Genomic DNA, 12,809 nt, shown 5'->3' with positions numbered 1-12,809 from the left:
AATGTTAATAGACATGAATCTGGCAAAAATAAGGATATGTTCTCGTGAAAGCTGGTTTCCATGTAAAAGCCCTATACTGAAACCTACATTTAGAACCTTAATAGTCACTAGTGAAGCACTGCTGCATACTTAAGCACTTAGCTTGGTTTCTGCAGATGTTTCTTGACAGTCCAGTCTGACCCATGTTCCATGTGAGTTACCCACAGGTAATCCCATCAGACAGGGGCTGCACAGGCACCTGGAGTAGCAAGATCGAGTTCTTGAGTTCATGGAGACCACAATCCTGGGTCTTATGTCTGCTGAGAAAGTCCAACACTATGTGAAATAACCTGTCCCACTGCCATCCCGAGCACCAAAGGTGGGTTTGCTGAGCCTAATTCAGCTCCAGCTCTGGTTATAGCTGTGCAGACTATTCCCATGGCTGTTTTGTTGTAAGAGCACATGTAATTAATCCTTGGTTTGTCTTTCACAGCCCACAGTGGATTAGGCAAGGCCTGGAAAGAGTTTCAGTAGTTTCTTTGTTACAACAGAGTCCTGCCCAAAGGCATTTTGAGACAAGAACCCATGTGGTTATTGGATATGTGGTGTCCTGTAAACCAGCACGAGAGGAGGGAGTGACTTTGGGGGTTGTGGTATGATTGTAAATAATGATACCTTCCCAAGTCAATTGATTAGACACAAGTGTTGCCACTGGGATGGTTGTTATAACCTCACAGCAAAGACAAGGCAGTCGAGCTGCAGGTCAGCTAAGGCCTCTGGTTCTTTCCACTTTCTCTATCTACTCCCTTAAAACATGTGGAGTTTTGGAAGTACCACTACCATCAATCTCCCATGTGTGATTTTCCTACAACAGTGTAAATCTCTGTGTCACACTCTCTGTTCTTGCCTGACATTTGAACTGCCAGGGTTTGGTTTTGTTTGGTTTTAGTGCTTCTGTACTTTGTACTAACATTTTTTTATTAAGTGATTTTTTATAACACCAGGATTTTCTATTTAGGGGGTAGTAGATGAATCATAACATGTTGCTTTATGTGAGGTTAGGATTATTTTCTCCTGTGCATGTTTGGTTTGTGCCAAACTACATCTCCTCTTGTAATTCACAGTGTTTCATAAAGTCCTTTTGCAATTCTTCACAATCAGCTCCCACCTTTATTACCATGCATAGCTCAGCACCTCCAGCAAGCTGTCACCTCCTTACCTATCCTTCTCTACATTGTTTAACATGTTGAGCAGCGGGAGCTCCAGCACAGATCACCAAGTGGAGTTTCACTCTCTGAGAAAGCTGAGTAATTTCCTATTATTTTCTTTGATCAATGTTGTGTACATGTAAGGGCCTCTCCTTGTGTCTCAAAACTTCTTTGCTTCCTTAAAAACTTTAGTATAAATCTTGTTGAATGTCTTTCTGAAAGTAGGTTATATCCACACACCTGTTGACTCCTTCAAAGGACTTCAAAGAAGGTAACTTTCTCTTGCTTTTATCAATCAGAATCTCCCTCAGGAGCTTAAATTCATTCTTTCTACTATAATTTCTCCCTTGGTCTTACTGTGCGCTCGTCCACAAGATCAAAACTCCTTTGAAAAATTAGAAAATCCAACTCCTCACAACTCAGGGTATTTGTGAAATGGATTCCTGTTCTCATGCTGTCTTTGTCCTTTTGCGCTGCAGTGCTTGATGGTGAATGGTACAAGATTCTGCACTGCAGTACCTTGGGATAAAAAAGGCAGTGAGCCATTGGGACAAATCTGTTCTTTAGGTTTGAATTAAAGAGGGACAATTACCAAAGAACAGACCAACTAACAGGAGGCTTCACCTCTGAGGGACTTGCATGAACAGGAAAGCTGGGCATAATATCAGACACAGGCCCACCAAGCACTGTGGACTAGAGGCAAAGATAACCTATTTTGCACAGTGCTCATCGTTAGACTCCAAAAAAATTCTGTTCAACACGGGACTCAGGATTAAACCAGATTCCAGAATACTTTTCAGTGAAGAGCCATTTGTTTTAAAACCACAGGCACAGATCTGTAGACATGTCTCATGTCCCAAAAAGATGTACAAACCTGGTCACCTCTATACTTGAAACAGGTATGTATTGGAACCAGTAGTTCCAATGTGGGTGTCTCTGTCCTGTTTGTTGAGCATCAAGTGAGCACTGGCAGTTGATATCTTATTTATCTTATACTGATTGTATAGGGATCACATACATATATGTACATATGTACAGTTTCTACACACAAAGATGTAAATCTGTCTATATATGAATAGACAGATGTATATAGATGTATATATATTCTAACTCTTGAAGGAAATATCCATAAATATAAGGACATTCTTTTAGTGATTGTTTGTGGGCTATGATCTTTTATAAACCCTGTGTTACCTGGATTATGCTTGCTCTGTTTATCTATGATAACTTCATTTTATACATGAAAGGGTTGTGTAAGCAGCCTTTTCAGCCACCACCTGACTGGCAGTTTATGCAGAAATGATCATCTATGGTTACTCCTAAATCTGTCTCTGAATTGCTTCTTGCCAAGACACTGCATGTCTGTCTCTGGCATTGTGTAAGTTGGTATTTGGCTACCTGCCAGTGGATGTCACGGGACTGTGATCAGGCAAGTCAGGTTTGCATAACAATACCCTTGGTCCCTCTTTATTACCCCTCAACTTACATGTCTCCCACAGACTTTATCAATGACAGGTTTATGTCATAGTCTAGGTCACCAGTGAGCAAACAAATCGTGGCAAAAAGATCCCAGTCCTGTGGTATCACTGCTAAATGTGGTCTTGCTCATTGGTGACCTGCAGTGATCAGTATTTTGAGGTCAATGGAAGAACCAGTTTTTAATCCACATAGTTAATTACCTGGCAGTTATATATTATTTGAGACTTTGAAACCAAATGCAGTGTTGTACTAATGCCTTGAAGGAATTAACATTGCATTATGATGGTTTTCTTTATTCAACAGACCTGGAAAAATAAAATAAAAGAAAAAACACCAGCCCAATTTCATTCCCTTTTTACTACCAGTTAGCAATGCTCTGAATTGAAATGTTAAGGACAATCTTCTTCCTCCACTTGGGTTCTCTTTCTCTTTTTAGCTTTGACCAGGACCTGCTGCTGGCCAAATCCTAGTTTCTACTGCAATACCTAAGGATGAAAAATAACATCTTTAGGTAAAGAATGTGTTGGGAATATTTGGCTGGGGAAAACACGGCCCCAGAGGAGAAGTGGTGTCTGTGTATTAGCTAGGTAAAGTCACAGGAGAAGCAGGGACCATCACCCTGGGGACAGCCCAGACCTGGCTGGTCATCCATCCCTGGACACTGAGCTGCTCCAGCCAGGACCTGACAACCCATGGTGGCTCAACAAACCTCTGGGAGAGGAGCCTGTGCAGGTTTAGAGCAGCTGAAATGCAAATGTGTGCTGTATTTAGGGATTACCTACAGTGCATCAGAGCAATACACATCTCCCAGGGCCTGCCCTGGTTGCCTCCCTGGTCCCTCCAGCCCTGCTTAGTTGCTGGGAGTCAGGAGTGTTCATTTTCTGCAGTACTCAGACACCCACTGCAGCCTCCACAAGCAGTTCCCTGGGGCCTATGAGATCCCCCTGGGGTATCAGAGAGCTCTGCCTGGGGTGGTGTCCACCTGTGCAGGACAGATACAAAGCAAAACTGAGTTGTGCAGGCCAAAGGAGTCTGGAGGGACCCAGCTCTGACAGTGCCAGATCCCTCCGTCTGCATCTAAGAAAAGCCAGAGGGACAAACACTGCTTTGTGTATCCTGCTGAGCTTTCCTGTGTAGCTTTCACTGGTGACCTGTCAGCTCCTAAAATCTTGGCTGTAAGTTACTGAAATACTCTTTGCCTTTACTATCACACCTGTCCAAGTGGAGGTGGGAGGAAGGAAGTGAGCTGGAGCTCACTTTGAGCACACTGCTCCCCTGGAGATGCCAAGGTGCAGTCAGCAGCATGGCCAGGCTGTCCTGGGGCCTGCAGCAAGTCCTTTCCATCAGATGCTGCTCTCAGGAGGGGCCTCTCTGTCCCTGCAGCCCAGCAGCCCCTGGGGTGATTCCACTCACAGATCAGGTAAGTCCAAAATGTTGGTTCAGACTCCAAAAGGACAGCACACCCCTGGGTGATGGGCAGGTGTGGCAGAGCCCATGGAGATACTCCATTCTCCTGCCTCATTCATTGGCACTTCCTTCCAGGTGAGATCCTCTCCAGTGGGCTCAGTGTCAGCTTGGTGCTGGTAAGAAATGGGCAGCAGCAGCACCTGGAAGGAAAAATAATTTCAAAACTGGAAGAATCAGGGATTCCCTGATCTCTTTCTCTGCTGGGTGAATAACACACCATACAGCCACAATGTTTGTAAGTGGGCTCTGTATTTTTAGCAACTGATCTATGAGATCATTTTTCTATTTCCAGTTGTTTGTGACTTGGGACTTTTCTGCTAGGAACATTGTGAGTGGGAAGGAGCACATACCCTCAGTTTCCAGCGAGGGCCTGAGCAGACCCTGTGTACCCAGTAAATGATACTCATCTTCTGAACACTTACCTCCCTGGAGCATCATCAGTCCAGGGCATCTGTTACAGTTTGAGAAATGCCCTCTAGTGTTCTTCAAAATGCAGGAGAATAAAAGCACATACCGAAGATAAGTCCAGACAGTCTTCAGTGAGCTGACCAATACTTCCATATAAGCAGGCAGTGTGTCTGTAAGCCTGGATGGCATCTCCCATGCCCCCTTCACAAGCAAACAGCATCTTGCTTGAAACAGGAAATACAATTCCTGGGTGTGCCTTTTGGCAGTGTGAGGGGTCTCACAGCACATTTCCATATCCTGCAGGTCCTGCACCATCTCCAAGCTCCACATAGTGCTGCCTACAGCCACCTGTGTCTGGCAGCTGGGCACCCTTGGCAGGCCTGGCCTCCCAAGGGGGCAGCTTGGCCATCTCCCTCTTGCCTGCCCCTCTCCTGCCTGCCCTGTGGCATCCCAGTGTGCCTTTACAGCATCTCTTATCTCCAAACACAGAGACCCTGACCCGAGGGCTGCTGTTCATTCATTGAATAAGGATGGAATAATTAATTGACTGAGAGATAAGCCACAGATTTAACTGTACATCAAGCCTTCAGGATTCCCTCAACACCGCCCATGCTGTGCTAAAACTGCAGATTCCTGCACTGATGCCAGAATTTTAACATGTGTTAAACAGAGACAGCCTCTTGCCACCAGGGCCAGGCTTGAAGAGGTGATTTCCTGGGGTGAGAATGCAGGGCTGGTGCCCACAGCTCCACACCCTCCTGCCCGGCCCCTCAGACACAGCCCGAGCCCCTCTCTCCACCTTACAAATTTGTTCCCATTGTGGAACAATGGAGCAGCCTGAGTTCTCTGCTGCCTCCCCTTTCTTTCCTGCTGGCAATGTATGAACGTGCACCAGCCTCTCTCATGGGATAAATAATCAACCACTGCAACAGGCCTTATAAAAAAAAGCTTATTCTCCTTCCCCAACAAACCTGCCCCACATCAGCCGCCCTCCACCAGTCCCTGGCGCCTGGGTGCTGGCAGTGCCACTGTCCCCTCTGCTCCGTGTGTCCCCAGCCAGGCCACCACTCCCTGCAGGACACGGGGGCTTGGCTCACACCCCAGTCCTGCTGACCTTCAGACCTTGCCAGAGCAGCAGGGTTTCCAGCCAGGATGAAATTCTGTCTCTGGAAACCCGAGGGTAAACCTGGGGCCAGAAAAGCTAAATTTCACTCGGGCAGACCCCCAACTTCAAGCTAATTTTTTGCAATTTTTGCATGTTGAGGGCTTTGGCAGGGCTTCCATGAGTGATGTCTGAACAACAACCCAAAACCCTGCATGGAGGCACAGGACAGTGCAGCTCCTCACAAGGAGCCTGGTGGCCACCTCTGGCTTCTGTGAGCCGGTGAGCAGCAGCTGTGTCAGCCTTGGGAGTCTGGTGTTTCCACAGCTTCAGCTTCACCAGCTCAGCCACACAAGTTTTAAGCTGCTTTATTACATTTTCTGTAGTACTTATAAAAGCATAAAATGGCACTTTTAGTACAAAAAGGAGACCATTTATGTATTTTTATTTCCTTTTGGGTTAGAAGAGGAAAGTGAAAGAAAATATGAACTTGCTGTCTCCAAGAAAACAAACTGACCTTTGAGTGTTATAAAAGCCTTTATACAATACTTTGGCCAAGGATAACTGGAATTTCTTCTGCAAAACATATTTTTCCTTAAAAAATGCCAGTTTGCTAAAACTAGAACAGTTTGCAGAAAGGCTTGTTTTAAGTGAATCTGCCCTTTTGGTAGCTACTTAGAAAATTTTTGGACTGCTGAAATGCTGAATTTGTTGGCATAACTCCTCAAATATGAAGTTAATCTACAGGTGGAATTAAAAACCTCAAATTAAAAAAGTAGAAAAAAATAAATACAATTTAAATAAAAATGAAGTATTTTTGCATTATTTAAATCCAAAATGTTTAAACTGACCTGTTCCAAAACACTTTGTGATCATCAGTTCACAACAGCTTTGAAATGTGGCTTTCTGGGGAGTGGAAAGTTCACTCCCTCCCGGGTAAAGCTACTCTGGAAAGCTTCAGGCAAGTGTCAACCACACTGTGGGTTAAAGTTTCATGCCTGTGCTCTAGAGAAAACTGGGGAACCTTGTGCAATGTCATCTCTGCCCCCTATGATAGGTTTTTATTTCAGCTTTCAGTATGGCAAATGTTCAAAGCCACAGGTGAAGCATTTCTGACTCTCCCCCTCATCACCAAAGGCAGTGCAAAACATCTAATTTAAAAACCCATTAAGCTAAAGGCACACATTGGTCTTGCCAGCCAATACTAATACTAACTAATCTTAAAAGGCTTATTACTGTTTTGGTGCTGCTTTTTACACCCCTCCCACCCCCATCCCCCCAAAAAAGTATTCTGGGCTGCAACTACTGTGAGGTATGTTTAGAGCAAGATAAAGGTCTAAGAAATGCACATATTATTGTCCAGGATACATACTGGGAATAACTGGCTGGCATGGAATACCAAAGCAAATAACTAAAAGTGGGAGTGTGAACTGTTTATTTTCTATTTTGGTGGTGTTTTTTTGGTTTGTTTGGGTTTTTTTCCTTGCTTTCTGCACCAGAGAAAGCACAGAAAACCAACTACATTCATTCTACTTTTGGAGTAAAGTGAGGGTTTTAAGTTCACAAATAAAAATGGAAGCATTTATCCTGCAATAATAGCAGAACCTGCACTGGCAAGCTACAACTGCACTTCCTGTCTGGATGAAGTGATGCTGCTTCTGGCCTTAAGTTCCATGACACACCAAAGTCATCAAAGTGAGGTTCTTTACAGATATCTTTTCTTGTGGCTTAGGGCCAAAAGGGCAACAATAATACTTATATTTGCACAGCGTGTTTCTTAATCCCCTGGGGCTGCAACAAAGCAGGTTGTGTGCAGCTGTGCCATCCTCCCTCCACTCCCAAAGTACCACGTCAGTGTGCTGGTTTGTGCTTGTTACAGAAGACAACAAGTGGCCTGTCTTTACTCCTCATCTTTTTGATAATGCCTCCTGATTCAAGTCCTCCTGAGAGCTGCTGCTGTGGAGTTTTATCATCCCAGGGCTGAAACAACATAATACCAGGCAAGGTATAATCAATGCATATCTGCCCTTGCTCAGGTCCTCAGCTGGACCAAGAGATGCATTATCAGAAACACAGTAGATAAAGATTTTCCTGCTCTTGGTTGATCATTCTGGCAGATTAGCATGAGGCTCTTCCATCTGGAATGAATGTCTGCTCTTCAAAAAACCACCCATTGCTTATTTTTTTTCCTTCTTGCTGCTTAGCCTAACTCTTTCCTGAATAGCCAGGAATAAAGTGACATTGTGTGTTTTTGAATTTCACAGAGCTATGCTAGATTAACAGTCAAAAAACAAAAGCGTTAAGACTAAATATTTCTAATTAATATAATTGAAAGAGAAAGAAGTCTGAAGGCATTTCTGCATCCGAAACAGGCGATTCAAAGGTCATAAAACATTTATTGCCATAAAAAATATAAATGCCTGGAGCTTTTGGAGTAAATCAAGTACAAGCTCGAAGATCATCAGTCAGGAACACCTTTAATAAATATTTAATTAATCAATCATTGGATTGTCCAATTCCTAGTTCACTTCTAGACATTTTACCTGTCAAATAAGTTTATCTGTGCATAGAGCTCACACCACAGCCCAGTGTCCTCCTCCTATTCCTGTCCAGCTTTTTGAACTCCTGTGTTGTTAGATGGAACTGGTTTCTTTTGAGGACCATCTTTACTTTAACTATTTATTTTGTATATTTATTTTGATGACCAAACTAGTATTAAAAATGCTGGTTTTACTCCAGCCCCAGGATAACAGCTTTGGGCAGAGCTGCTTTAGATTTCAGACCCAAGAAACCAGTACTGGGCTTGCTGAGGGTGCTCAGCTGCAGCTCCTTGGCATGCTGTATCACACCTAGCTTTGCCTCTTTACCATAACACTGCTTGCTTTTTTTGGCATTTTGTCTCAACAGGACTACAAGGTCTTGTACAGGAAAATTATTTATGACCTCTACAAATCATAAAAGAAATTAGGTGGAAACCCACATAGGAGCACTCTAGTTAGGATCCAGAACTGCATCTTCCCAAAAGAGTGAGCTGACATCTCCTGGAGTGAAAGACTGAGTTTGGCCCCCTCAGAGGACAAGAAAATATGAGCATGTCCCCACCACTGCCAACAGATGGACACATATCCATCCTGCACCTCTTCAAAGGTGCAAAGCCTTCATGCCCAGTGTTGGGCTCACTCTCAGGCTGGTGCTGCTTCCTGGAGGCTGGGATCTGCTGGAGTAATCCCATGGACATCAGAGCACATTTATGTGTTTTGACATAAGGGCGACAGCCGCATGCCTTCACGGCTGTGCTCAGCAGCGTGTTGGAGCGAGGCTGCTGGTCAAACCTGTCACTTTGTGATGGGATTGTGAGCTTTGGGAGAAGCCAACATCAGTCAATCTCAGCATTTTCAGCACCTGTTACATGAAGAGCCATCTGATTCTGTGAGCACTTTCCCCACTCCCATTATGGTCCAAGCAAGTTTCTAAGCTGCCTCTGTACCCCTGTGCTGGGGCACAGGGTGGGAGAGCTGGGGATAGTGTCTCCATCCCTCTGTGTTCCCAGGCTGAGGAGCTGCTCCCCAGCTGGCAGGGACACTGCCACCCCCATCCTCACCTTGGGGTTCCCTGAAGAGAACGTGGCAGCACCAATGACTGCACAGCCAGTGCACAGGACAGCCCCTGAGTCACACGTGTCACCATGCCATTTGTCACCACTGCTGCAGTGACTGCTGACCTCTCACTGGCTGTAATTTTTTCTAATGAGAGTAGATGGACTTTAAAACCAGAGGAGTGATTTCAGGCAGGGGAAGGTTGATGCATGGCTCAGTCTTGCTGAGCACCTTCATGCACTAAGGCTAAGCTGAATTTTCTGGTGGTGGGTGAGAAATGTGTGGATGTGCCTCTGCTCCAGGAGACACACATCTTCCCACCCAGGCAGCCCCTGGCTGCTGTGACCTACCCTGGCTGTATGGGGGTACAAACAAATTTTCCACGACTTACCTGAGGGGTGGGATGCATGCCTGTGTTAGGCACAGTCACAGGGAGGGATTTCACAAGGTAACCAGGGCTGGCAGGGAACTACCAGGACATGTACCACTGGAAAACAAGCCAGCACATCTTGGCCACTGAGCATCAGTCTGGTGAGGCCACTGTGGCTTGTATGGGCTTCATGTGTGGGTACAGATATGACTGGGAGAGGTTCAAACAAAGGAGAAGAAGACATCATGTAGACAAAGAGGAACCAATATGATTTTATTTTCAAGGAAAAACTACTTTTAAAACAACCCTGGAGGAATTGGGGTGCTGCTGCTCCACCATCGTTGGCTTCTGTGGGCAAGGCAGGGACCTGGAAAGCAGCTGCCAAACAGACCTGGGGAGTGTGAGTCCAAGGCACGTGGCAACCACAGCTGGCACTGTCTCAACACCAAGGTTTTGTTTTCCTGGGACTGAAAACCCTTAGGGTGGCTGACTCTGGTTTCATATAAATCACTGTAAATCAGACAAAGAGTGACATTAGTGCCATCTGTACCTCATTGCTCAGTCTCTCATATGCCATTTCACAAGGATTCCCTAACTTATTGGTGTAGGTCTCTTTTTCCACACATTTTCAAGGAAGTGAATTAACCTGAGCCTGTTAATGTGTAATTGAAATTGAAATATTTGCTGGTGAAACACAGAGCTCATGTTGATAATGACAGCTGGAAATGGAGCTAGAGCCAAATGCAGCATCTGGAAACAGAACATCTGGGTATGCACATGAGGCTGAGTTGGTTTGGTGGGGAGCATTGATTTTCCTCTACAGTCAATTGCTGCCACACAACCTCTCAAATACTCCCTGCTCCCACTTTTGTTCCAAAGCTAAAAACCACCTGCAGAGCTGGGGAAAGGATAGATGAAATAACAGCTCTTTTTGTCTTTTTTATTCTTAGCAATATGGGAAGAGCAAATTGTGAGGGGAAAAAAGAAGAAACAAATACATATCTGCCAAGATGAGGTTTGTCCTTTTGGCCAGTGGGCTGAGCAGAGCTCATAACATCTTTTTCAGAAGAATCATGACTGCAGTGAAAATTAGAACACTGGTGTCAGGAAATTCAAAGCTTTCCCACATGAAATGACCAGAGGAGACATTTTAGTCACTGAAGACTATTAGCCTCTTTCCCAAAGGCAACACAGGATTTAAAAACACAAGCAGATTTTCTCAAGTGACAAGACTATATAAATCTCTGTCTCAAGGGCAATAGAATTGAAAGCACCTCAAGTGCAATTGGAAAATCTTTCATTGTTTCTTACTGGGTACAACCAAGCAGAATTAAATCTCTATTTTTTTCCTTACTTGGGGCTGTGCATCTTGTAGATAAAGGAAGATAAATGCACAACCATCCACCTCTGGCAGCTTGTGTGGTTGATACTCTGTGCACAGGGGCTGTAGAAAACCAACTTCCAGAGTGAGGCAACAACTCATCTGTACTGAAATCAGGCCCTATTTTTTCTTTCAGCTAGGGAAGATCCAATATCAACATTGCTGTCATAGCAGCTGCACAGGGAAATAAGTGATTTCCTGTCTGAGCATGTTCCATCACTCAGCATTTTATTTTTGTGCTAAACCAAAGCCAGGCATGCCACCCCACCCTGTGCTGGGGCACTCTTCCCCATCCCCTGACACTGGAAAGGCACTGGGAAAACATCAGTGGGGTAAAACCTGACACAAAATGCCCACTCATACTTGTGCCAAAATGCCTTCTTGCAGCCAAGATTTATTTTTTTTTAACTTTTGGAGTAGCCGAAGGCTACTCTCTCAGCATATACCACTTTCTCCCAGAGATGTCAACCTGGTCCTGGTTTTGGCTGGGATAGAGTTGATTTTTTTTTTCCTTAGTAGCTGGTACAGTGCTGTGTTTGAGATTTAGTATGAGAATAACATTGATAACACACTGATGGTTCAGTTATTCCTCAGTGTGCTGACCCCTAAGTCAAGGACTTTTCAGTGTCTCTTGCTCTGCAGGGAGCAGGTGCACAAGAATCCAGGAGGAGCATGGCCAGGGCAGCTGACCCGAGCTGGACAAAGGGATATTCCACACCATAGAATGTCATACCCTGTCTATAAACTGGGGGGAGTTGGCTGGGAGGGGCCAGTCACTGTCCAGGGACTGGCTGGGCATCGCTCAGTGGGTGGTGAGGACTGTATTGGGCATCACATGAATCTTTCTTCCTTGGATTTTATTCCTTTAACTCTACATCTCTTTTCCATTACAGTTGGTGCTGCTAATATTATTACATTTTACTTTATTTCAATTATTAAACTAATCTTAACTCACAGGCTCTACTGTTTTCAGATTCTCTTCTTCATCCTGATGAAAGAGTGGGAGGTGAGTAAGTGGCCATGTGGGGCTTAATTGCTGCCTGAGGTTAAACCATGACACCTTGGCACAACTTCCAGTCTGAACTTTCTCCAGAACCCAGGAGATAATGAAACTTTCTGTCAGGCTGTGGTGTAAATAATGGAGGGAAAAACCACGGAATAATTCTTATAATAAGACAGAAGGGTTAACCAGCGCCCGCTTGGGTGCAGCGCCTCTGATGTCCATGAGAGGGCTGCGGGCGAGCGCATTTGGGTGTTTCACACTAATGCAGAAATGCAGAAAAACGCGCTGCCAGCTGCTTGCAAAATCCATGGGCACCCCCTGCTCCCGCAGAAGCTTTTGCACAATCTCTGCTCACACTGAAGTGCCCTTGCACGGGCTGGAGCAGGGGCAGCAGCTGGGTGCAGTGAGACCTCTCCTGCCCAAAGCAGAAATTCATTTAATGACTTCATGTCTCGAGGTTCTGCTCCCACCCTGGCTCCCCACAGGCTTCTGGACAGTTTTTTTGCGTTGTCAGAGTGTTGGAGACAAGCGCCAAGGATTGATTTTCTTAATATAGCAATTGAAATAAACCTTATTTTTATCACACACAGCTGAAAGATTTTGTGAGATCCAAAATGATGTTTTGCGTCTGATCAGGTTTGAATTTATTAAAAAGGGCACATTTCAGAATAAAATGCGCTTCCACAACGGAAAAACTAGAGTGTCTGAACTGAAAACATGTAAAAGTGGAAGCTTGTCTCTAAATAAAAATATTTCATACCATTTTCTTCTCTGCATATATCATACCATTATCTTAATCAAAAATATGCTTTCCAA

This window comes from Parus major, chromosome 1A, assembly GCF_001522545.3.
Source record: "Parus major isolate Abel chromosome 1A, Parus_major1.1, whole genome shotgun sequence".
NCBI lineage: Eukaryota > Metazoa > Chordata > Aves > Passeriformes > Paridae > Parus > Parus major.
The sequence above is the reverse complement of the archived record's forward strand: the minus strand, read 5'-3'. Positions refer to the sequence as shown.